The following is a 24,252-nucleotide window of genomic DNA, read 5'->3' on the forward strand; positions in this document are numbered from 1 at the left end:
TTGATCCGTAAGTAATCTGTACGTTCGCGACACAGTCACCACTTTTTGCGTATCTCGTTTGCCGCCACCGACTACCGCAACGCACCTTCACTTTCACCGCACCTAACCGTTCACAACGAACCAACGAACCCGAGACAATGTCGCACATAAACCACAAAAACAACAAACAAAAATGGCAACTATGTGAAGCACAAGAAAAAAAAAAAAAAGCTAAAGACATTTTTGCCATTTATAAATTTTGTTAGGTGCACCTAACAGCACTCTTCACCAACATACCCATGTGTTCATTCTCACAAAACAAAATGTTTAAGATACGGACACAGGGACACAGATTGCGTTAGAGAGAGAAACCTCGGATCCAAATTGTTCTTCTAAAGTTCTTATTCTAACAACAACTAACCGTATCTATTGTCGAACTCTTTCTTCCCTTTGAATATGATATATATAATATGCAACTTTGAATTGTGAGGTTAGATTCTTACCACCCACTTTCTATTCCCCTCCCATGATTACTTTGTCTTTTTTGATTGAAAGCTAAGTTTCCCTTTTTTCTTTCTTTCTCTTTCCATTTGATAGATATAGTGTGCATGTGAAGACAATGACATTTCCCAGAAAAAAGTGTTTCTTAAAGACCCAGCAAAAATTCATGCCTTTGATTCCTGAATACACACACTCCCTTCAATGCCAACACCAATACCATCTTCATGATTACGATTGCAATTTGTTTCTGTTTGGTGGGGGGATCTTAAAAATTTGAGCTTGGATGCAATGTGGGTTGAATTAGGGCAGTTATAGGAGTCCTACATGTCAGAGTGATCCTCTTGGATCTTCTACACAATGGCATTGTTCCGCAAGTTCTTCTATAAGAAGCCCCCAGATGGGCTTCTTGAAATCACTGAAAGGGTTTATGGTACGCTTTCTGCTGGCTCATTTTCTGTAAACACATTGGTTCTGGTGGAACTGAAGAGTGTTGGCTTTCTTCTCAGTGCAAATATTTCATCATCCTTATGCATATTGTCTTGGTGGGGGGTTGTGGTATGTAAGGCTTGCTTTGCAGATTCAAAGTGTGAACAATGTTGGCTTCTGTTGAATGCAAATATTTCATATTTATGCATTTTTGTGTTAGCGGGGGGTTGTGCTGTAAGGCTTGCTTTGAATATTTAAAGTTAACAATGGGAATAGTATAATGTGAAAACATTGGCTTCTGTTGAGTGCAAATATTTCATTTTTATGCATTTTGTGTTAGTGGGTTGTGGTATGTATGGGGCTTATATTGCAGATTTAGAGTGAACAATAACTATTCTACAATTTCATTTCGCAGTATGCTCAATAGGCTGTTGACATCTTGTTTGTGACTTGGCTGAATTGATGTTTTATCGCCTAGGCATACATATTATTTGTGGGAGGAATGGGGGTAATGGTAAGAACCTGGATAGAGTTGACATGAAATACTCTGCTATTTTTGTTTTCTTTGTGCAGTCAGTATTTATAAATGGTGACATATTGTCCATTGATGATTGTTGGGGACTGGTGACTGAAAGCTTGCACTATACTTGCTTGATGATTTTATAATCTCTCAGAATTTTGGCCTTTTGATTTTAGATACTTGCTACTATGCTTATATGTATTGGCATGTCATATTACTTGGTATTTGGTACATTTCTTCACCATAAAGAATTTTTATGTCCTACATATGTCTGATTGTGATTATTTTGTTGTTTCATGTTTAGTCTTTGATTACTGCTTTACCACGGATGTTATGGAAGAAGATGAATATAGAGTGTATATAGGAGGAATAATTGGGCAACTTCGTGGTCACTTCCCCGATGCTTCATTTATGGTGTTCAACATGCGGGAGGGAGATAGCCAAAGCCAGATTTCAAACATTTTGTGTGACTATGATATGACTGTGATAGACTATCCTCAACAGTATGAAGGTTGCCCATTACTTACCATGGAGATGATCCACCATTTCTTGAGATCAGGTGAAAACTGGCTTCAACTTGGCAACAAAATGTTGTCTTGATGCACTGTGAACGAGGTGGTTGGCCATTATTAGCATTTATGCTGGCTGCGCTCTTGATTTATAGAAAGTTGTTTACAGGGGAGCAGAAAACACTAGACATGATATACAAGCAAGCTCCTTGGGAACTTTTGCAGTTGATGTCACCGTTGAATCCTTTACCTTCACAATTGAGGTATCTTCAGTACATATCAAGAAGAAATGTTGGTTCAGAATGGCCTCCTCTTGATAGGGCACTTACTTTGGACTGTGTAATTATAAGACTCATTCCTAATATGGGTGGAGAGGGTGGCTGCCGTCCTATATTTAGGATGTATGGACAGGACCCTTTTATTCCTGCAGATCGAACTCCCAAAGTTCTCTTTTCAACTCCAAAAAGGAGCAAACTTGTCCGCTATTACAAGCAGGTGGTACCTAAGTCCTTTTACTTCAATATGCTTTTTTACAATTCAAGCTAGGCCATGATTCAAGATAATGAACCTACTGTTCTTTGTTTTGTTCTTACTATTTATGTTGACACGTTCCTTCCATTATATGATTATGTTAAATTATATCATTTTCAATCATAAGCAATGCTGTGGAATTCCTTTATTGAATTACTGTATACATACAGACAGGAAGACAACATATATAAAGACAATGGTAATCCAACTGAACATCACTTCTTTTCTTTTTCTTCTTAAAATATGGCAATTTTTATTCAAAGTTACCATGCTAGATGAAGTCAGTGATTACCAAAATTATTTAAATAAAATTGGAACTATGTTAATTCATTTTAAGCAGGATCTTTCTAAATGTTTTATGTCTATGCAAATTGGGGAGGGGTTTGTGTTGCAAAATGGTGGTGGGGCTGGTGGCTTTGATGCGATCTGAGAAGGGATGGTTTGAGCAGGAAATGGACCATCTTTGCTCATGAACAGAATGGAAGAAAACCTGTAGAGCTTTAAAGGAGAATACCTGTATGGAGATATTATTGTCCATGGGTTGCCAATCTAAACTAGAACTGAGAGTATGCCAATTATTTTGCAATGATGATTTATCATATCATTTCATTGTATGGGTTAAAATAAATTTTGCTCTCAAAGTAAGCAAAATTTGCATTAATTGATCTAGGGGTGTTATGATTTGTATAAATACAGTTTGTAAAACTCAACATAAATTTATGTTAAATGTAATTACAATTTGGATATTTTGTTTTAACTTTATACTACAAAGGATTTGATCAGTTGACACTGATGAACTGAGTTAAAATCAAAATGAAGTATCATTATTTCTTCATTTACCTCTATTTAAATTCTACTTACACAGGGTTCTTAAATAAGGATTTATTGTTTTCCCCATGTCCCTTTATTTATTTTGGTTACAGGCTGATTGTGAACTAGTTAAGATTGACATCCATTGTCATGTTCAAGGTGATGTCGTTTTTGAGTGTATTCATCTGAACAGTGATTTAGAGCATGAAGAAATGATGTTTCGGGTGATGTTTAATACAGCATTCATAAGATCAAATATTTTGATGCTTAACCGTGATGAGCTTGACATATTATGGAATGCTAAAGACTACTTTCCTAAAAACTTTAGAGTGGAGGTACTAATCTCTCTTTTTCTCTCCTGTTTTTAATAAATGATTAGCTATAAAACCAACTTGATGTTTATCAGGTATATATTGTATTTCTGGTTGAAGGTTCTTTTCTCAGATATGGAAGCTTCGTCTTCTGTTATTTCAATTGATCTGCCTCATGTTGAGGAAAAAGAAGGCCTACCTGTTGAAGCATTTGCTAAGGTCAAGGAAATTTTCAGCAATGTGGACTGGCTAGATTCAAAGGCAGAGGTAGCAAGTGTGCTCCAACAGATCACAGCATCAAATATCCTTCTTGAAAGATTGGACAGTGGGGTTTCTGCTTCAACAAGTGGCTTGCGAAAGGAGTCATCTGGAAAATTTAAACTTGATTCGGAGAAACACAGTGATTCAAAGAATCTGACTTCAACAGTTCAGGAGAAACTTTCTATGTCCTCCATGGGATCATCAGTGGATGTTCCTATGGATAATAAGACAGAACCATTACAATCAAAGGCATTGCCAGGAAATAACATTGAGAGTCTTGAATGTTTAGGTCAGGGGAACCAACCTATTGCCTCATTTGGGCTCTCAACAGATTCAGATTCTACCGAAAAGGCACACAATGATTCAAAGAATCTGACTTCAACAGTTCAGGAGAAAGTTTCCACCTCCCCCTTGGGATCATCAGTGGATGTTCCTACGGAAAATAAGACAGAACCATTACAATCAAAGGCATTGTCAGGAAATAACTTTGAGAGTTTTGAGTGTTTGGGTCAGGGGAACCAACCTATTCCCTCATTTGGGCCCTCAACAGATTCAGATTCTTTTAAAAAGGAGGTTGAATCATTAGAAACAAAACAATCATTGGAAAATGATACCAAGTTTACTGCATGTATGGCTCACGAGAATCAATCTATCCCCTTAATTGAGACATCAATGGATGCAAATTTAATAAAAAAGGAGAGTGGATCATTAGAATCCAAGGAGAAGGATATTGAGTCATTAGCATCAAAGAATCTTTTGGAAAATGACACCATGTGTCCTACATCTGTAGCCCAGGGGAAACAATCTGTTCCCTTAATTGAACCATCCACTGATTCAGATTCATTGGAAAAGAAGACTGGTTTGTTAGGGTCAAAGGAGAAAGCAATTGAATCACTAAACTCAGAGGCATTGTTGGAAAATGGTAGCAGATTAAAATTTGAGCCAAAGCCACTTCCAGAAATTGATACAAGAAGTCCTACTTCTGAAGTTGAAGGGAAACGTTCTATGTCCTCATCTGAATCTTCTAGTAATGCTCCTATGGAAAAGTACAAAGATCCTCTAGAATTAAAGGCATCGCCAGAAGATAACATCAAGACTCTTGCATCCATGAGTCAGGGGAAACAACTTATTCCCTCATTTGGACTCTCAACAGATTGTAGTTTTACTGAAATACCAATTGTATCATTAGAATCAAAGGCATTGGTGGAAAACAATGCCAAGGTTCCTACATCTATGGCTCATGGGGAGCAGTCTATGCCCTTAATTGAACCATCAAAAGATGAAAATTCAATGAAACAGAAGATGGGATCATTAGAGTCAAAGGAAAAGGATACTGAATCATTAGAATCAAAGTCATTGTTGGAAGATGATACCAACTGTCCTCCATCTATTGCTCAGGGTAAGCAATCTTTTCCCTTAATTCAACCATCGACTGATGAAAATTCAACGAAAAAGATGGGACAATTAGAACAAATGGTATTGCCTGAAAATGATGTCAAGAGTGTCAAATCCACAGTTCAGAGGAAACAATATGATCCCTTACTTGAGCCGCCCATTGATGCAAACCTAATTAGAAAAAAGATTGAACCTCAAGAATTGCAGGTTGCACTTCAGCTTCCCACTCAATCTAAAATAATTTCACCATGGGTGCGTCCAGCTGTTCGATCTGCTTCAGCTTCTTATTTTAACTCCTTGCAAGGTTCACCTGTAGCTATCTCAAGGTATCATAGTGCACCATCAGCTCTTGGAATAACATCTGTGTTGCAGGATCATGCACCAATGGATATCAAAGAAGTCACTCATGCAGTGACAGTATCTCCTCTGCCTTCTACTTTGCCTCCTTCTGACTCCAAGGTGCAAAATTCTTTAGAGCCTAGTTCTACCATTGTTCCTCCAACATCATCACCACCATTGCTTCCATCTTTACCATTAAAAACTTCAGTTGATGCTCTTACTGCCATGGAAAAGACTTTTGGATCCTTTGCTCCTGCAGCTGTCACTGCTCTTCCACCACCACCACCACCACCTCCTCCTCCTCAGAGCGAGCATACTTCAAAATTGATGCAATCTAATGTTACACAGTACCCTGAAAATACAATGCTAGATGAAGGTAAGAAATCATTGGTTAGTCCTCCTCCATCCCTTTCAATGCCTGCTCCTCCAACCACATCTCTTTCTTCTCCATCATCTGCCACAAAGAGCTCATCCTTATCTCATCCTCCACCCCCTTCCCTTCCTGGAACATCACTTTCCACTGCCAAAGATGCATTTAAAGGTCCTCCTCCACCACCGCCTCCACCTACCCCTCCACCTTCAACCAATCAGGCTTCGTCATCCTTGATACCTCCTCCTCCTCCTCCACTGCCTGGGTTTCCTTATTCAGCCTCTCACCCTCTTTCTTCTTCATCGAGTATGAGCAAGTCTGTTGCTACACCTGGCCCTCCTCCCCCACCTCCACCTCCTAGTCATTCTGGTTCTACTCCATCACCATTAGCACCACCCCCCCCCCCTCCTCCAGCTTCCGCATCCCAAAATTCTTTGTCTAAGAACTCTGCAAATGTTCCACCTCCCCCACCTCCCCTTTCTGCCAATGGGTTGTCAAAATCTGCAGTTCCTGGACCACCTTCTGCTCCGTTTAGTGCAAAGGGACGTGGCAGCCTGTTGCGAGCTAATCCAAAAGGTCAATCTCAGACTAAAAGGAGCAATCTGAAACCTTACCATTGGTTAAAATTAACGAGGGCCATGCAAGGAAGCTTATGGGCTGAGACACAGAAACTAGATGAATTTTGTAGGTATGTATTAAGTCTTTCTAACTTTAGTTATAAAAATCTGAACTTATATGAATTGTGTTTACTGTTTTTTCTTATTTTAAAACCTTTTTGGTCTTAGGGCTCCAGAGTTTGACATGTCAGAACTTGAGAGTTTGTTCTCTGCAGCTGCACCAAATTCTAATGATGGAAAAGGAGGAAAATTGAATCGCCGCTCCTCGCAAAAAGTTGACAAAGTTCAATTGGTATGCCTTTTCATTAATAGTTAATACCTGTCCAGCCTAATTAGGTCAGATATTAACTAGTGTCCGCTGTTAGTAAAGACAACAGAGAAGTAGCTTTTCATCTTCATTTATCATCCCGAAAGGTCCCAAAAAAGCCCTTTATCTATTCTCATACTTTTGAAATCATTAAATTATTAGGTCTAAAATTTAAAAACAAAATTATTAGAAATTGAAATTTTTATATAAGTGCTTCAATTCCACCATTTTCTCTTGACCGTGCACATGTATGTGTAATGTTTTTCATTATAGGAACATTTATCTGTGTGAATTGGTTGTGATCTATCTGTGTAGGTTTTGTTTAGTCTCCTGGCTGTGTCTTATGCCATTCATGAAGGCTTAAGTTCTTCATATAATTCTTGTCAAGACTCAAGAGTCAAGACTTTTTATAGAATTTGAGTTCTTGAGAAAAGATTCGTGTTACATTGCAGATTGAGCTCAGGCGGGCGTATAACTGTGAGATCATGCTCACAAAAGTCAAAATCCCTTTGCCTGATCTGATGGTGAGATACTATTCATTATGATATTTATTAACACAATTGCTATGAACTTTTGATTTGAATTTATGTCCAAGAGAACATTCATTCTCAATCATTATTTTAAACCTTTGTAAATCATAACTGCTTAAGGAATAAGTGATCTGGAAGAATTTATTGTTTCAAATGGGTACTTTTTGACTTATCATGTGAGTGTATACTCTAAGTTAATTCTACTAGTTACAGCTTTTCATAGTCAACCTTCTCACTTGGCTAATGCCGCACAAATTGCACCGCCTCCTTTTTCTCTAGCCTTTTCTAATCACATTGCACATGCCATGATCCTCCGCAACCACCACCAGCCATTTTCACTGACTTCCTTAGGTGGTATGAGGAATGTTAGGCCTTTGGTTCCACTGTAAAATAGTATATTATGACACTCTAAAATGTTTTGTTCTTTCTTCCTCCAAATCTTCATAGGCAATTTAAACAAACCTGATTTATTCAATTTAGTGTTGTAGAACCTTCTAAACCAAACTCAATTTACACTTTCAGTTCACCTAATTGAGAAAACAAAATGTATTTCTAAAGTATTCTGGCCATTAGGTATTCGATATTGTTCGCCTGAGCAGATATCACGTGGTTGGGTTATACCTGAATAGCTGGTGATTATATTAACAACCAATAATGAATTTATGACATTTTGAAGGTAGCGTAAGCTATATAATCTAGCTTTAATTAAGAACTTGCTTATATTGTTATTATTTTATTATTATATTCAACTTTGAATTCAATAATTGGTCATATTTTAACACTTTAAACCTGCAAAAGGTTTAAGATGTGTCATTTCTTCCTTGAAAAAAATACCTATCATGGTCATCTTACACTCCCTTTGCCTTAAAAAAGTTAATTTAGTAGTTGTCATTTAATCCTCCTTGTAATGTTATTTGTCACATAATTTTTTTCTTGACTACTGAATGCCCTTATTTTGTTTGAAGTTTTAATTGAAAATCCCAAATTTTAAACCATTCAATTAGTCGGATAGGAATGCCTCCAATCACAGAGAAACATGCCAATTTATACATGTATTCTCTCGTGCCAATCGTTGTCTTTCAGTGTGCTGTGCTTGCATTGGATGATTCAGTATTGGATGTTGATCAAGTTGAGAACCTCATAAAATTCTCTCCAACCAAAGAAGAGATGGAAACGCTGAAGGTATCATGCCCTTTTCTTGTTTCTTTTACCAGAACTTTATGTCATAAGGGGAACATCAGCAACTTTGCTACAATCTATGTTTATTTAAGCTACAGCCGTACTTTGTGTGCAGAACTATAATGGGGATAAGGACAACTTGGGAAAGTGTGAACAGGTAAGTGGAGTTTTACCATTTGTTGCTTTTAACTCATTTTTCCCACTTAAGCAACTTGTGTTAGGATGACTTGTCTAGCATTAATGGAACAATAAAAGTTTAATCAGTAGTGAACAATATAACTAGACCCACCAATCTCTCTCTCTTTTTTGTATTTTATTTTATTTTTTATGTAAACCTGTGCATACATTTATGACCAGTGTTAATTTTGCAAATAGAGATATCATTTAAGGTCAAGCTCAAAAATGTCATGATGAGAGAGAAAGGTAGAGAGAGAAACAGAGGGTGGGTGAGTGAGTGAAACAGAGAGTGGGTGAGAGAGAGGTTCCAGCTCGGCTACGCCAGAAACGGGTACTGCCATCACGATGCTGATACAGTGGTGGCACAAAGAGAGGCAGGGAGGAGTAGAAACTAGAGGAACGCCTCAGATGTTTGTTCGTTCTACTTCACATGTTTCTCGAAAGACATGAAGGAAAAGGACTTATGGATTGGGTTCAAGAAGTGGGGCGATGTTAGGGAGGTGTTCATTGCAAACAACAAGAACAAAAATGTAGGAGATACGGTGTTGTTCGTTTCAAAGGGTTGATGACGTCAAAAAACTAGAGAGACAACTGGATTCTTTGATCATCGGAGGACTGAAACTACATGCGAATCTCCCGAAACATGTAAGGGAGTGGAAGTCGACAGAGTATACCAACAACGATCATCAGCACAGGAAGGGACTACTCAAGGAGAACCTAGCTAACTGAGTCAACGACAAGGGCAGGGAAGGGAAAGAACTAATGGCACTGTATGGTGGACATCAGGAACAACACCACCAACAATAGACTGCCCCTAGCTCATACGCTAAAATTGTAGCAACAGACAACAATACTACGACCAAGAGGTGGATACCGACACATGCGCAGATGCTGAGAACGATCTCCCACTCGTTAGTCCAGGTAGCGATACCCATGGAGCAGAGGACATGGTTCAGCACTGCCTGGGTAGGTACCGAGGAATCTGGCAGCATTCGATAGGCTAGAAGACGAAATTATGTGGGATGGAGATGAAGATATCAAGCCAAGGTACCTTGGCGGTGACATGGTGTTACTTAGGGGCCTCACTGATACGAGAGCAGAAGAAATGTATAAAGAAGAGGCTGAAAATGGGTTGTCAATGTTCCATTCGCTGGAGAAATGGAACCCAAACTTGAAACCTGGCTTCAGGCTTGTTTGGGTTCTTTGTTGGGGAATCCCATTACATGCATTGGATGTGGAAAGCATCAAGAAGATTGCGATAGGGGTGGGGGAAGTGGTAGACATTGATGACGATGCTGAAGACATGCAATGCTTGGACAGAGCACGAGTGCTCGTCAAAACACCATGGCAACCCATAATCAACCACACTGTAACAACGACTATTAATGGGTGTGATTATGTGATCAACATAGTAGAGGAGACGTTCTACTTCCCGTGTAGGTGTAAAAACTGTGGGGGGAGTATGTTCGGGTCTTTAGAAGAAATCTTTTCCGACGAAAGCAAACTAGGGTTGGCTCTATCGTCGAAGATGGCGTCGTCCGACGGTGAAGTTCTAGCGATAGCTAGCCTACAGGTCAAAACTGGAGTTGAGCAAAATAGGAGCGTTGGGGATCACAATTATCCACTGGTCACTGTGTCATGCCAGTACTCCTGGGTATAACCAGGACTTACTGACACATGGACCTAATCATAGTAGGCTCTGTAACACAAGCCCTGAACAAGGGGAAGCTAATGGAACTAAGTTTGACGGAAGATAGAGTGCTCACCAGGCGCGGTAGGAAGAAGCTATGGTTGACAAGAACAAAGAAGGTAACGGTCAGAAATTGCTGTTATGGGAGGATCAACAAAACAAAAGCTATGCCTTGTCACCACTAAAATTAGCTTCCAGTCCTAAAGCATGTGAACTGTTAAAGGAAGCTTCTAATGATTGGGACATGGCAAAAAGCATGGGAGTAAAATACAGCAACCAGGAAAACAAAATGATAATCAAATTGGTCAGTATGGAAGAAAGAGATAAGGGAGAGGCTCAGAAGCTGGGAAATAGTGAAGGTGATTGATGAAGATCATGTCATACAATATAAGGGGGCTGGGGAGGGGGTTAAAGTGGGCCTCAATCAGGAAATTGGTCAAAAGAGAGTGTGTAGAGATGCTTTGCTTACAAGAGACTAAAAAAGATGTGATGGACAAGGCTCTATGCCAAGCTTTGTGGGGTGATTCTGATGTTAAATGGGAACTACAGCCGGAATGCAATGGTGCTGGAGGTATTCTGTGCATGTGGAGTGAGCAAATATTCAAACTAGAGAAGAAGATTATTGGCTGTGGCTTCATTTACTTGGAAGGAATATGGGTTGCTGAAGGTGCCAAAGTGACGATAGTGAATATATACTCACCATGTGACCTAGCTTTAAAGAGAAGCCTATGGGAACAAATTAGACAGATTAGGAATGCAAACTTGGGAGGTCTATGGTGTGTGGTAGGAGATTTTAATACTAGTAGACGACCATCAGAAAGACTAGGTGTATGTCAGAGGGTACAGGATGAGAAAACTATGAAGGAGTTCAATGAATGGATTGCAGATTTGGAGGTTGAGGATGTGCCTTGTGTGGGGCGAAAATTCACCTGGTATAGACCAAATGGGACAACCAAAAGCAGATTGGACAAATTTCTTGTATCTGTAGAATGGACTGTCAAATGGCAAGGTAGTACTCAGTTTATCCTGGATCGTAATTTCTCAGACCACTGCCCAATTCTGTTGACATCCACAAGAAATAAAAACAAGAAAGCTTTGGCAGGAGGAACTGTGGGTAGCAGCACACTCAAATGAATTCATTTTGAGGCAAAAGGCAAGGACTAGATGGATTAAGAAAGGGGATTGTAACTCTAGGTTCTGACACTTGATTGTAAATTGTTAGCAAAGATTCAATATGATTAGAGGAGTGTTTGTTGATGGATGCTGGACTGAAGAGCCTTACAGGGTTAAAGAGGAAATTAGACAGTTTTAGAGGAGATTTGAGGAGCCTGAGAAGGAAAACCTATACTAGATGGGGTCAGGTTTCGATCCATTGGTCAGCATCAAAAAGCTCTCCTAGTGGCTCGGTTTGAAGAGGAAGAAGTGAGAGCTGCTGTGTGGGAATATGGCAGTGCAAAGTGTCTTGGGCTAGATGGACTCAATTTCAAGTTTATCAAGGAATTCCGGGATGTCATCAAACCAGATTTGCTCTGTTTTCTTGATGAATTCTATGTCAATGGCATCTTTCTGAAAGGGAGCAATGCATCATTCATGGCTTTGATCCCTAAGGTCCCTGACCCCCAGAATCTCAATGAATATAGACCTATTTCATTAATAGGCTGTATGTATAAAATTGTGGCTAAGTTATTATCTGGCAGGTTGAAGAAGGTGCGACTAGCTATTATAGATGAACACCAAATCGCTTTCATAGAGAGTAGACATTTGCTACACAGCATGGTAATTGCAAATAAAGTGGTTGAAGAAGAAAAAAGATGCAACACAACCTGCCTTGTGTTCAAAGTTAACTATGAAAAGGCATATGATTTAGTATCTTGGGATTTTTTGCTATATCTGATGAGGGGGATGGGTTTCTGCAATAAATGGATATCATGGGTTGATGGTTGCCTGAAATCAGCTTTCATTTCCATACTGGTTAATGGGAGTCCATTAGCAGAGTTCATCCCTCAAAGAGGACTTAGACAAGGGGATCCACTAGCCCCATTCCTATTCAACATTGTAGCAAAGGGCCTAACTGGCCTGATGAGAGAAGCGCAAGAGAAAAACCTGTTTGAGGGATTTAAAGTAGGCACAAACAACGTAGACATCAGTACACTACAATATGCAGATGATACGGTGTTCTTTGGGTCAACATCGATGGCAAATGTCAGAGCAATCAAGGTGATGCTAAGGAGTTTTGAGTTGGTCTTGGGGCTAAAGATAAATTTTGATAAAAGCAGTTTTGGGGCGATCGGGATGTCTGAGCAAGGGATGCATAGTGCTTCCACTTATTTAAATTGCCCTTTTCCTATTTGGGTATCCCCATTAGGGCAAATCCAAGGTGTAGTGAGTTATGGGAACCTATAGTCAGGAAGTGTGAGAGAAAGCTGACAAAATGGAAATAGAAATATCTTTCTTTTGGGGGAAGGGTGACTTTGATGAAGTTAGTCCTGAACTCGATACCTATTTATTTCTTTTCTTTTTTTAGGGCCCGAAGAAGGTGGTGAATAGGTTGGCAAGGCTGCTGTGGTGGTTATTATTATTTTTTTTTTTTGGGGGGGGGGGGGGGGAGGGGGGGACAATCGGATTAGAAAAAGATTGCATAGATGAATTGGAGAATAGTTTGCTCACCAAAGGAGAAAGAGGGCTTGGGTGTAAGGGATTTGGTGAAATTTAACTATGCTCTACTTAGCAAATGGCCTTGGAATTTGTTTCACCAACATGGAGAGTTGTGGGCACAAGTGCTGGAGTCAAAATATGGTAGATGGAAGAACTTGGATAGAACAAGAAGGACTAACAGAGAATCCCTTTGGTGGCAGGACCTTAGCTTCATCTGCTATTCGACAGAGGAAGGAAGCTGGTTCAAGAGTGGGTGCAAATGGAATGTTGGGTGTGGATGAATGGTACTTTTCTGGGAGGATGGGTGGAAGGTTGATGGGGTACCGCTGATGGTGAAATACCCAAGATTATATCACATTTCTCAACAGCAACAAAAATACATTCAGCAGATAGGGGCAATATCAGATGCAGGGTAAGAGTGGTGTCTTTAGTGGAGGAGGTTGCTGATGGAAGGCGAAATAGACCTGCTGCAAAATTTATGGAGGATATAGAGGGTCTAGTACCATAAGTGCAGCAACGGGACACATGGAGATGGGAGGGAGAGACAAGCGGAAGATATACAGTGCGGAATGCATATAGGTTGTTTGATAGGGGGTCGCCTAATGAGAATCAGGATGGAGTGTTTAATATAATATGGAAGCTTAAAATCCCTAGTAAGGCCTCAATCTTTGCTTGGAGATTAATCTGAGACAGACTACCAACAAAGTGCTATCTGAGAAGGAGAAATATCGAAATCTACGACGTCAGCTGCCCTTTTTGCAGGAATCATGGCAAGGATGCATCTCACCTATTTTTTAACTATGACAATATTCTTCCATTATGGTGGGAATCCATGTCCTGGTTAAACAGTGTGGGTGTATTCCCAGACACTTTGAGGGCCCATACACTCTGAGGGCCCATTTCCTCCAACACTCATACTGTAATTTGGAGGACATTAAGATACAGCGCTGGCAGACTTGGTGGATATCCTTGACATGGTGTATTTGGCACCATAGAAACAGAGTCATTTTCTCAAATGACAGCTTTAATGCCTACAAATTGATGGAGGATGCTTTTTTCCTCTGCTGGACATGGCTTAAGAATTTGGAAAAAGGATTTCATACTCCATTCCACTTCTGGTCCAGCAATATTAGGGAAGGGTTCTGTGTTTAGGGGGGGATTAGCATATAGCTTTCTGGTGTTGGGGTGCCTAACCTGCCATCAGACCTATGGTTACCTAATTCTTCATGTATTACTAGTATTAGGTCACCATAGCTCTGCAGAGTATGGTGCTAGGTTGTATATATAACAGTACCACCTGTACTGATCTTCATATTATATACAATTCTACTATAACTTTACTGATAAAAAAAATAAAATTTAAGGTCAATCTCTCTAATATATCTAACTCGCTATATATAGTTTTCGCAATGCAAATCATCTTCAAGATTGCTTTTATTTATTTTATTTTTTTTACATTTCATTCTTATTTGCTTTTGCATTTTGTGATAGTTCTTCTTAGAATTAATGAAAGTGCCAAGAGTGGAAAACAAGCTAAGAGTTTTTGCTTTCAAGATGCAATTCTTATCCCAGGTCAGAAGACGAAGACAACCACACAATGTTTTTAGTTATTAAATAATTCAGTTTTTCCTGCCATTAAAATTTTAGCTGTTCTGATGCACCTTGCCATGTAATAATATTCAAGTAGGTTTCAGAGCTTAAAAGGGACTTGAATATTGTAAATAATGCATCTGAACAGGTAAGCCATGCATTTCTTTTTTTTTCTTTTTTTTTTTCTTTTGAATACTCTATTTCCTTAGTCACTGTCATTTTCCTTCAGCTTCCATAGTTATGTGTATCAGATAAGGAATTCAGTCAAATTGAAAAGAATCATGCAGACCATTCTTTCTCTGGGTAATGCTTTGAACCATGGAACTGCAAGAGGTGAGTTAAAGCTTTAGTATTCACCATTTCACCATCACAAATCATATTTGTGGAAAAATAATGTAGAAAATTTTATAATCAAGCTTGGACTTTTCAGATACTCTTAAGGGCTTGTTTGAGTAAGCTTATTCAAGAGCACTTCTAAGTTCTAAGAGAAGAAAATAAGAAGAAAAAATGGAATGAGTATTTCCATAAGCTAAAATTAGCTTATGCATAAGTTACAAATAATCTTTTAAAGAAGCTAAGTTGGCTTGGTGGTAAAAGGAGAAGGGAGGGAGGTAGGGAAAGGTCGTGGGTTCGATTCCCCCCGCTAACAAAAAACTAACAATTAATAACTAACATTTGCCGATAAAAAAAATAAAAATGAGAGAGCTTCTACTAGTTTTAGCTTATGCATATGCTTGTTTTAGCTTATGCATATGCTTGTTTTAGCTTATGCATATGCTAATTTTAGCTTATGGAGAAATTCATTTCATTTTCTTCTTCTAGAAGTGCTTCTGGATAAGCTTATTCCAACAGACCCTAAGTCATATAATTTATGTGCAGTTGTGCATTCTATAGTTTATGTGTAACATTTATTCTTGGTCTTCATAAATTAAATTTTATTGGAAATAGCACCACTGTAGTCTTGATTGCTTTATTGTTAATTTATATGATTTTTGTAGGTTCAGCTGTTGGGTTTCGATTGGATAGTCTCCTTAAACTCACTGATACACGAGCCAAAAATAACAAGATGACTCTTATGCATTATCTTTGTAAGGTAAATCACCTGGTGTCCTTAAATTTCAATATTAATTGTTTCTGTACAGGGTGTTTAGTTCCTCCTTTGTGTACAAATTGTAAGTAAAATGATACTGTTTTATGAAAACATCTTCATTTCTTAGTATATATTGATGCAATGAAATGCAGCATGTAATAAGGTTGAGAGAGTAATTTATAGTTTACTCTAAGACTTCCTTGGCATATTGTTTGTCTGTTTATATGTGCTATATTTTGACAAACAAATATATTGAATTTGTCTGTTTTCTGCTGATTAAATTTTTAAGTGATGGAAGGTATTGAAGAGACTAGAGGTTGTGAAATGCTTGAGTGCTTAACCCACTCAGCTGATCTATATTTATATAGACTTAGGGAGTAAATACAATGTGAAATTTACAAGAATATTAATGAAGTTCTAGTACCTATGTACATGCATATGAATTCCTAGATACATGAATATGTGACTAACTAGGTACATTAGTAACTATTATTTATCGGAACAAGTACCCATGCAATGTGTGGAACAAGTAACCATACAATGTGTGTAATTCCAACACTCCCCCTCAAGCTGGAGCATATTTTTTTTTTTTGGTCTGCAAAGATAAATATATATATATTGAATAAAAAGTACCAGAGGTACTATTACAAAATTAAAGTCCATATAATTGGTTCCTGAAAGCAGACAACACAGTCTGATAAGGAACCAAAATATGGAGGGAATACATATAAATTAAAACCAAGAGTATTTCTTGGTCCCCTTAGAGATTTTGTAAAGATGTCTGCTAGTTGATCATTAGAACTAACGAATTCAGTAATAACTTCCTTAGAAAGGACTTTCTCCTGGACAAAATGACAATCAATCTCAAGATGTTTAGTTCTCTCATGGAATACTGGATTAGAAGCTATATGTAGGGCTGCCTGATTATCACAACATAGCTTCATTTGTTGAGTATTTCCAAACTTCAATTCTTGAACAAGTTGTTTAATCCAAATGAGCTCACAAGTGGCTACAGCCATAGCTCTATATTCAGCCTCTGCACTAGACCTTGCAACAGCATTTTGCATCTTACTCTTCCATGAGACAAGATTTCCTCCAATAGACACACAATATCCTGAAGTGGAATGCCTATCAATGGGTGATCCTGCCCAATCTGCATCGCAAAATCCAACTATTTGAGTGCTTCCTTTGTCTTCATAGAGTAGTCCTTGTCCTGGGGTCCTTTTAATGTATCTCAAAATTCGAATTACTGCATCCCAATGATCATTATGAGGAGACTGCATGAATTGACTCACCACTCCAACGGCAAAGGAAATATCTGGCCTTGTAATAGTGAGGTAGATAAGCTTCCCAACCAATCTCCGATATCTTTTAGGATCAGAATAAGGCTCCCCCTGATTGGGTAGCAATTTTTGATTTGGATTCATGGGACTTCAATTGGTCTACAATCTGACATACCAGTTTCTTTAAGTATGTCTAACACATACTTCCTTTGTGAGATAATTTTTTTTTTGCTCAGCAAAAATAGGATATTATTAAAATAGAATAGTACCAGAGGTACTAGAAAGATACATGTTAAAGTAAGTGAATAGCTGATTCTTGTGTATTCACAGAACCAAGCTATTGGAGTTGCAGCTGTTACATGATTACAAAAACTCCTATCCCCACCTAAGTAGTGAATGCTTCCTTTAGGTTAGAGGACCATTGGTTGAAGTGTGTACCAAAATCCTTCTCCATGGATTTGACCCACGTCCAGAGTAAGAGAACCACATCATCCAGCAGTTTACTACCATTAAACGTGTGGTTTTGGAACACTATTTTGTTTCCATGGTTCCTTTGTGAGATGATAATTCCATCTTTTAACTGAGCAACTTCAATTCCAAGAAAATATTTAAGTTTTCCCAAATCCTTAGTCTGAAAATGACTAAATAAATGTTCCTTCAGTTGAGAAATTTTTTCTTGGTCATTTCCTGTGATGACTATATCATCTACATAGACCACCAAGTAAACACATCTACATAGACCACCAAGTAAACACATCTGCTTCATTTCGTGGGGATTGTTTGAGTCCATGAAGAGACCTTCGAAGTTTGCAAACCAAGCTAGACTCCCCTTGAGCAACAAATCCCGGTAGTTGCTCCATATAAATCTCCTCTTCTAATTCTCCTTGTAGGAATGCATTTTTAATATCCAACTGATACAATGGCCAATGACGGATGACAGCTATGGCAAGAAAGAGCCGAACAGAAGTAATTTTAGCCATAGGGGAGAAAGTATCTCCATAATCTAGGCCATAAATCTGGGTATAACCTTTGGCTACCAATCGAGCTTTGAGGCGATCAATCTGTCCATTGGTCCTAACTTTTATAGCATATACCCACTGACAACCAACAGGTTTCTTGCCTGGGGGAAGAGGAACCAGCTCCCAAGTACCATTATGCTCCAAAGCCTGCATTTCGTCAATCATGGCTTATCACCATCCCGGATGATCAAGTGCTTCACAAAGATTTTTAGGAAGAGAAATAGAAGATAAAGAGGAAACAAAAGAATGGTACGAAGAAGAAAGACGATGATAACTTAAGAAGTTATAAATAGGATAAAGATTACGTGTAGACCGAGTACCTTTCGTAAGAGCAATGGATAAGTCAAGATTCTCTTCGGATAGACTTAGGGAGTAAATACAATGTGAAATTTACAAGAATATTAATTAAGTTCTAGTACCTATGTACATGCATGTGAATTCCTAGATACATGAATATGTGACTAACTAGGTACATTAATAACTATTCTTTATCGGAACAAGTACCCATGCAATGTGTGGAACAAGTAACCATAGGGACCATATGTCACCTTCCCTTTGGTCCTTGAAAATACGAATGAGAAAATAGGGCTGTAGATGTTAGCAAGTTGGCAATCAATATAAATATAAGATCTTCCTCATGACATAAAAGTTAACTGTCTTAAAATTACTATAAACTTGAGGGAGCATAATACATTTCCAGCAGAGCTTATAAGAAGGAAGTCCCAAGAAGCATGAAAGAAAGGCATGATTTGTATATATGGAATAATTGAGGGTCTGTAGCCAGTATATTTAGGTAGTGAACTGATGTTTCTTATTGGCTAAATGTCACTTTTGGTCCATTATGTTTTAGTGTTTTTTCACTTTGGTACATTAAGTTTTATAAAGTTTCATTTTGATACTTTATGTTTTCAAAAGTTCTACTTTGGTATATTAAGTTTTAAAAGTTTTATTCTTTTATGTTTTCGGAAGTTTCATTTTGATAATTTCTTTTGTTTTTCATTAAAAACGTTAGTGCTCAGTCAATGCTTTAAATTTTGAAATAATTAATTATTTTAGACGCCACTATTTTAAATTAATTATTTTATATATATTTAGTGCTCTGTCGAAATTTAAAACATTGACGGAATACTAATGTTTTTAACCTAAAAAGAAAGAAATGATCAAAATGAATATTTCAAAAACATAAACGATCAAAATGAAACTTTTAAAACTTAATATACTAAAATGAAACTTTCGAAAACATAAAGGATCAAAATAAAACTTTTAAAACTTAATGTACAAAAATGAAAAACACTAAACATAATGAACCAAAAGTGACATTTAGCCTTTCTTATTAAAATTGAGAACTAAATGGACATAATTGAACCTCAAATGCTAACTCAAGGGGAAGGATTCCCTAAGTCATTACTAGGATTACTTTGGCCTTATATAAAATACAGCCAATGTGGGATCTTAACGTCACCTTCATGCCCCAAACTAGACATTGGAATGTGAAGTTTGCAAGAATGAACATCTATAGGTGGTCCAAGGACTAGAGTAACAGACCATACCTAACTAGTTCGAGGTAAGAGGACTGTGCAATTCACCATAAGGAATACTTTGGTGGTATACCCAACCAAAAGGGATCTTAACAATTCCCGAATTGCAATAACCTAATGTGATTTATATATGCCTTGAGCTTTTCTCTTCAAAGAAGAAATATAAGTTGACTCAGATTATAACAGGATCAAGAGTATTCAAGGATGGATGAAAACAAATAGAAAGAAAACAATACAATACACCGGAAAGTCCTGATTCATATTGAGAAAGATATCATTTCCTTCTCCAATATTGAAATATCCATCCCTCTCGGCTTGTTGAGAAGTATTTATGTTTCTTCCTTTGGGAATTTGACTCAGTGGTTTGAGATAGTGAGAGAAATAGATGGCTTACTTTCTCTATATAAAGATTGACTTACTACTAAGTACTAACTATTGTTACAAACTAACAATTAACATTTGCCGATAAAGAAAAAACAAAAACTATTGTTTTCCATCAAGGATTTTATACATTGGGAAAAAATATGGAAAAGGACTAAAATTTGCATTGTTGGAAGCCTTCCCTCGTGGTGCTTGACTGTTGTAATGATGCTCTATTTGGGCCATTTTGAAGACAGGTATCTACATGTGAAATTGTTAAGTAAATATTTTCAAGAGAAACTATGAAGCTAGTGTACTAGAATCTTTTTTCCTCTACTCTTTTCAGTAAAGAAGAAATAGAAACATGAAGTTAAGGAGACAGAAAAAATAGGTTCACTCTACAAATATATTGTAACATTGTAACATAATTGCAATGCATATTGACAGTTAGAATATTTCATCTTTTAGGATATCTTAGATTCTCTCTTAGGGTCAGTTTTCCTATTTCCTCATTACCTCTTGGAAATGATCACCATATTTCCTTATTTTGTCATGATTTTCTTAGAGATTCAACTGCAAATGTATGTTCTTATACAGAGTACAGAATTTCCTGCATTGTGCTTATTGGTTATTACACCATAAGTCTGCCAGAGAATTGTCCAGCTGTGTTGTTGAATGTATATTTTTGGCTTTGCACTGTCCTGTGAAATAAGCCAGATAGTAATTGTTTTGATGATTGTTGAGTTGTAGGTGCTTGCCGAAAAGCTTCCAGAACTTCTAGATTTCCACAAAGACCTAGGGAGCTTGGAGGCTGCAACCAAGGTTTTTTCTTTTTTATTCTACTGTTATATCAGCCTCAGGTGATTTCAGTTCTTTCTGTTTGAATTTTGGTGTAAGCTGAGTTATAAGCTTGATTTCATACAGATACAATTAAAATATTTGGCAGAGGAAATGCAAGCTGTTAGTAAAGGACTGGAGAAAGTAGTTCAGGAATTGACTGCATCAAAGAATGATGGACCTGTGTCGGAGAACTTCTGCCAGGTATGATATATAGCAGGCCAATGCTTCCATCAGAATAAACTGATTATGAATTCTAATGAATTTGGATCAATATACATTTTAGAAGCTTGGCCTAGGTTATGCATGCTACAAACATCGATGTAAATCATGGCATTCTGAATACTAACATGCTGTAAGCCTAGGGTGCATCTGAATGCACCTCCTTTCCTTAATGAGAATATGACAATAAATATATTTAAATTTATGTTGGCCTTAATATTATGACAACAGAACTCCATAGCTACAATTGCAACAGATTAATGCAAATCTGGGTCAGTTATGCAGCATCATACATAGGATGAAGTGATTAACGGTGATGTGAAGTATCTCAGGCACGTAGACATAGTTACCGTTCTGTTAGGGTTATGTGCAATTCATCTGATTTATAGATTTTTCCATACAATTTTAACAGTGATCAAATGTTTAGCATTACCTTAAATGATTTTTTTTGTTCCCCACTTGGTACCGTTCAGATTCTGATGGAATTTCTTTCTTATGCTGAGGCTGAAGTGAGGTCTTTGGCTCAACTTTATGCCAATGTGGTATGGATTTTAATTCTTTCCTTTTGATGATAGCTTTTTGCTTAAACGATGAATTGCAGATACAAGGGATGTATCTGATATTCTGAATTTGGATGTACCAGGGTAGAAATGCAGATGCATTGGCTTTGTACTTTGGCGAAGATCCAGCACGTGTCCCATTTGAACAAGGTACCTAGCTATTTTTAATTAGTCTACATTATCATTTTCCCATGTTCTCTTTCAAGAACTATATGTTTAAGAATTGGTTGTGGATCTCAATGGACATCATTGTGATTGTTATATTTATGGACTCCCTTTATGTTGTGTTTAGGTGTAAAGAGGAGTAAGGGAAGAACAAAAGGAAAAAAAATGCAAACACTATATTTGATTTCTATTTTGAACAACTGTTTATAGTTTTCTCAAAAAACAAAGAAAACAGACACTCACAGTTTATAGTTTTCTCAAAAAACAGAGAAAACAGACACTCATGGTTTATAGTTTTCTCAAAAAACAAAGAAAACAGACACTCACACCAAGTTCGTGCCTCATCACATGCAGAATGTCTCCAGATGACCCATACCATTGAGATAGGACCATAAAAAAAAGAGGATGAGAAAACATCTCAGTTGTTTGTGTTTTAGGTTTTAAAGTACTTTTCTTGAAAACAATTTTCACTTAATATTGATTTTGGATGAGAAATTGATAGCTGAGTATCATGAATTATTTCAGATAACAATTTTTAAAACCAAAAGTGAGTAAAGGATTTACAGAAACTGTGTTTGATCCACACACTGCTGATTTATTTATAATCATATTAATGCTACAATCAAGGATACATAATGCACAGGATCCCTAAATATTATCTTTACAGGTTTCCTTATTTACATAAGATATGATTAGATATTTAAGACTCCCCCTCAAGCTGGAGCATATATGTCATATGAACCAAGCTTGATAAATATATGATCAACACGAGTTCCCTTGAGTTGAGAGATTTAGTGAATAGATCTGCCAGTTGGTCATTGGAGCTCTGATACCATAAAGGATTTACAGAAACTATGTGTTTGATCCACACACTTCTGATTTATTTATAATCATAATGATGCTACAATCAAGGATACAATAATGTGCTGGATCCCTAAATATTAGCTATACAGGTTTCCTTATTTACATAAGATATGATTAGATATTTAACAGTGAGAAGGAAATCAAACAGGCCTTTAATCTTATTCTCAAAATCTTAGTTGTGTTTAAATCATAATACTGCAGTACTAGATCCCCATATCCCAAAATAACCACTGATGAATCAAAATGGAATTCTTTCTTTAGGAGAAACACTCAAGTGAAAAGCTTTCCTAAGATTTCCAGAAGCTATTTCTGTCAATACAGAAATATTTGAAACAATTTGATTATGATAAAAAGAAAATCATTGTTTCACCTTAAACTCCATAGTGACATTTTTGGGGATTTGATTCTTTTCTTTTCTCTAATTGTATCTACTCTCCTCAACTTTGTGAGAATGTTCATAAAAGCGCTTGAAGAAAATTGCAAGCAGATTGAATTAGAAAAAAAGAAAGCAGATAAGGAAGCAGAAAGTGAGAAGTTGAAGCTAGCTGCTGCTAAAAAGGAGTCTGAACAGATGATAAGGACCACCATAAAGAGTGGGAATATTAAATGATAAGATCTTTTAAGACCTCAAAACAAGTGTTGTTCCACAGTGATAAAGTTGCCATCTGGTTGGATTAAGAGAACCCTTTGCACAAGTGCAAAGTAATCTTGTTCCTGACTGCATTGGCATCGATGATGGCCCAATAACTGAAGTTCTCTAATGCAAGAAATTTGATGGTCATGGCATATGGCCGAGGATTATATTCATGTTAAGTAGTAATCCTTCTCAAAGCTCGTTTTATGTTGAGATCTATACAAGACATAGTCACGAGTTTTTAATTAACCTTCATTTCATTGTCAATTGGTTCCATGTCCAGCGGAAAAGCAGTTTTTTATGGTGTTCACTTCAGTAAGAAGTGAACTCTTTCAGTGTACAAAGTATTCGATTTAGTTTTTCTCTGCCAGTCCAAAATTGTGCACTAATGTTAGCAGTGTAAATGTTGATCCAGTGGTATATCCCCCACACTCATAAGATAGAGTAGTTTTTAAGTTTTACTTTAACTTAAGAGTTCTTAGAGGCACCTATACTGAGATTTTTCATTTTAGGCCATTATGCTCTACATGCACTGATAAAGGCAAATGATTTGTAAATATTGAACTATTGGTTAGAATCCATGTTATTCATTTTACTGAGTCATCCTTTATTTTAAGGTGCATCTAATCCCACCACCCCCTCGGTCAAATAGCCCTTGGAAGAATACTTATGGTACGTTCGGATAGAAGAAAAGAAAATATGAATAATGATGTATGTTTTTTTGGTATGGTTAGAGAGAAAGTGGAAAAGAAAAAGAAATGTTTACTTCTAGGAACAAATTTAATTTTATCCTTTTCACTTTTCTTTCAATTCAAATTTCAAAAGTTTACTCTCTCCTACTTTCTTTCCACCATATATATCAAGCAGACCATTGAGGTTAATGAGTAATGACTAATTACGCCTATCTCGTTTGAGCTATATTATTTTATCTTATAAAATGATCAAATGAAATTAAAGGTAAGGATACTAAGAAAAATTTGAAA

General features: G+C 37.2%; 1 pseudogene across 1 annotated transcript; it reads left to right on the forward strand.

The window, feature by feature from the left end:
• Nucleotides 1–285: 285 nt before the first annotated feature.
• Nucleotides 286–23,885, forward strand: LOC114384949 (annotated as a pseudogene). The gene is made up of 18 exons (XR_003660816.1): nt 286–469; nt 577–910; nt 1,731–2,430; nt 3,390–3,611; nt 3,708–6,640; nt 6,738–6,861; nt 7,329–7,400; nt 8,490–8,588; nt 8,701–8,742; nt 14,599–14,679; nt 14,795–14,845; nt 14,949–15,030; nt 15,696–15,790; nt 20,738–20,809; nt 20,912–21,028; nt 21,520–21,588; nt 21,690–21,756; nt 23,058–23,885. The product of XR_003660816.1 is annotated as a formin-like protein 18 (transcript).
• Nucleotides 23,886–24,252: the final 367 nt, after the last annotated feature.

The sequence above is a fragment of the Glycine soja genome, chromosome 14 (genome assembly GCF_004193775.1).
Source record: "Glycine soja cultivar W05 chromosome 14, ASM419377v2, whole genome shotgun sequence".
NCBI classification, from domain to species: domain Eukaryota; kingdom Viridiplantae; phylum Streptophyta; class Magnoliopsida; order Fabales; family Fabaceae; genus Glycine; species Glycine soja.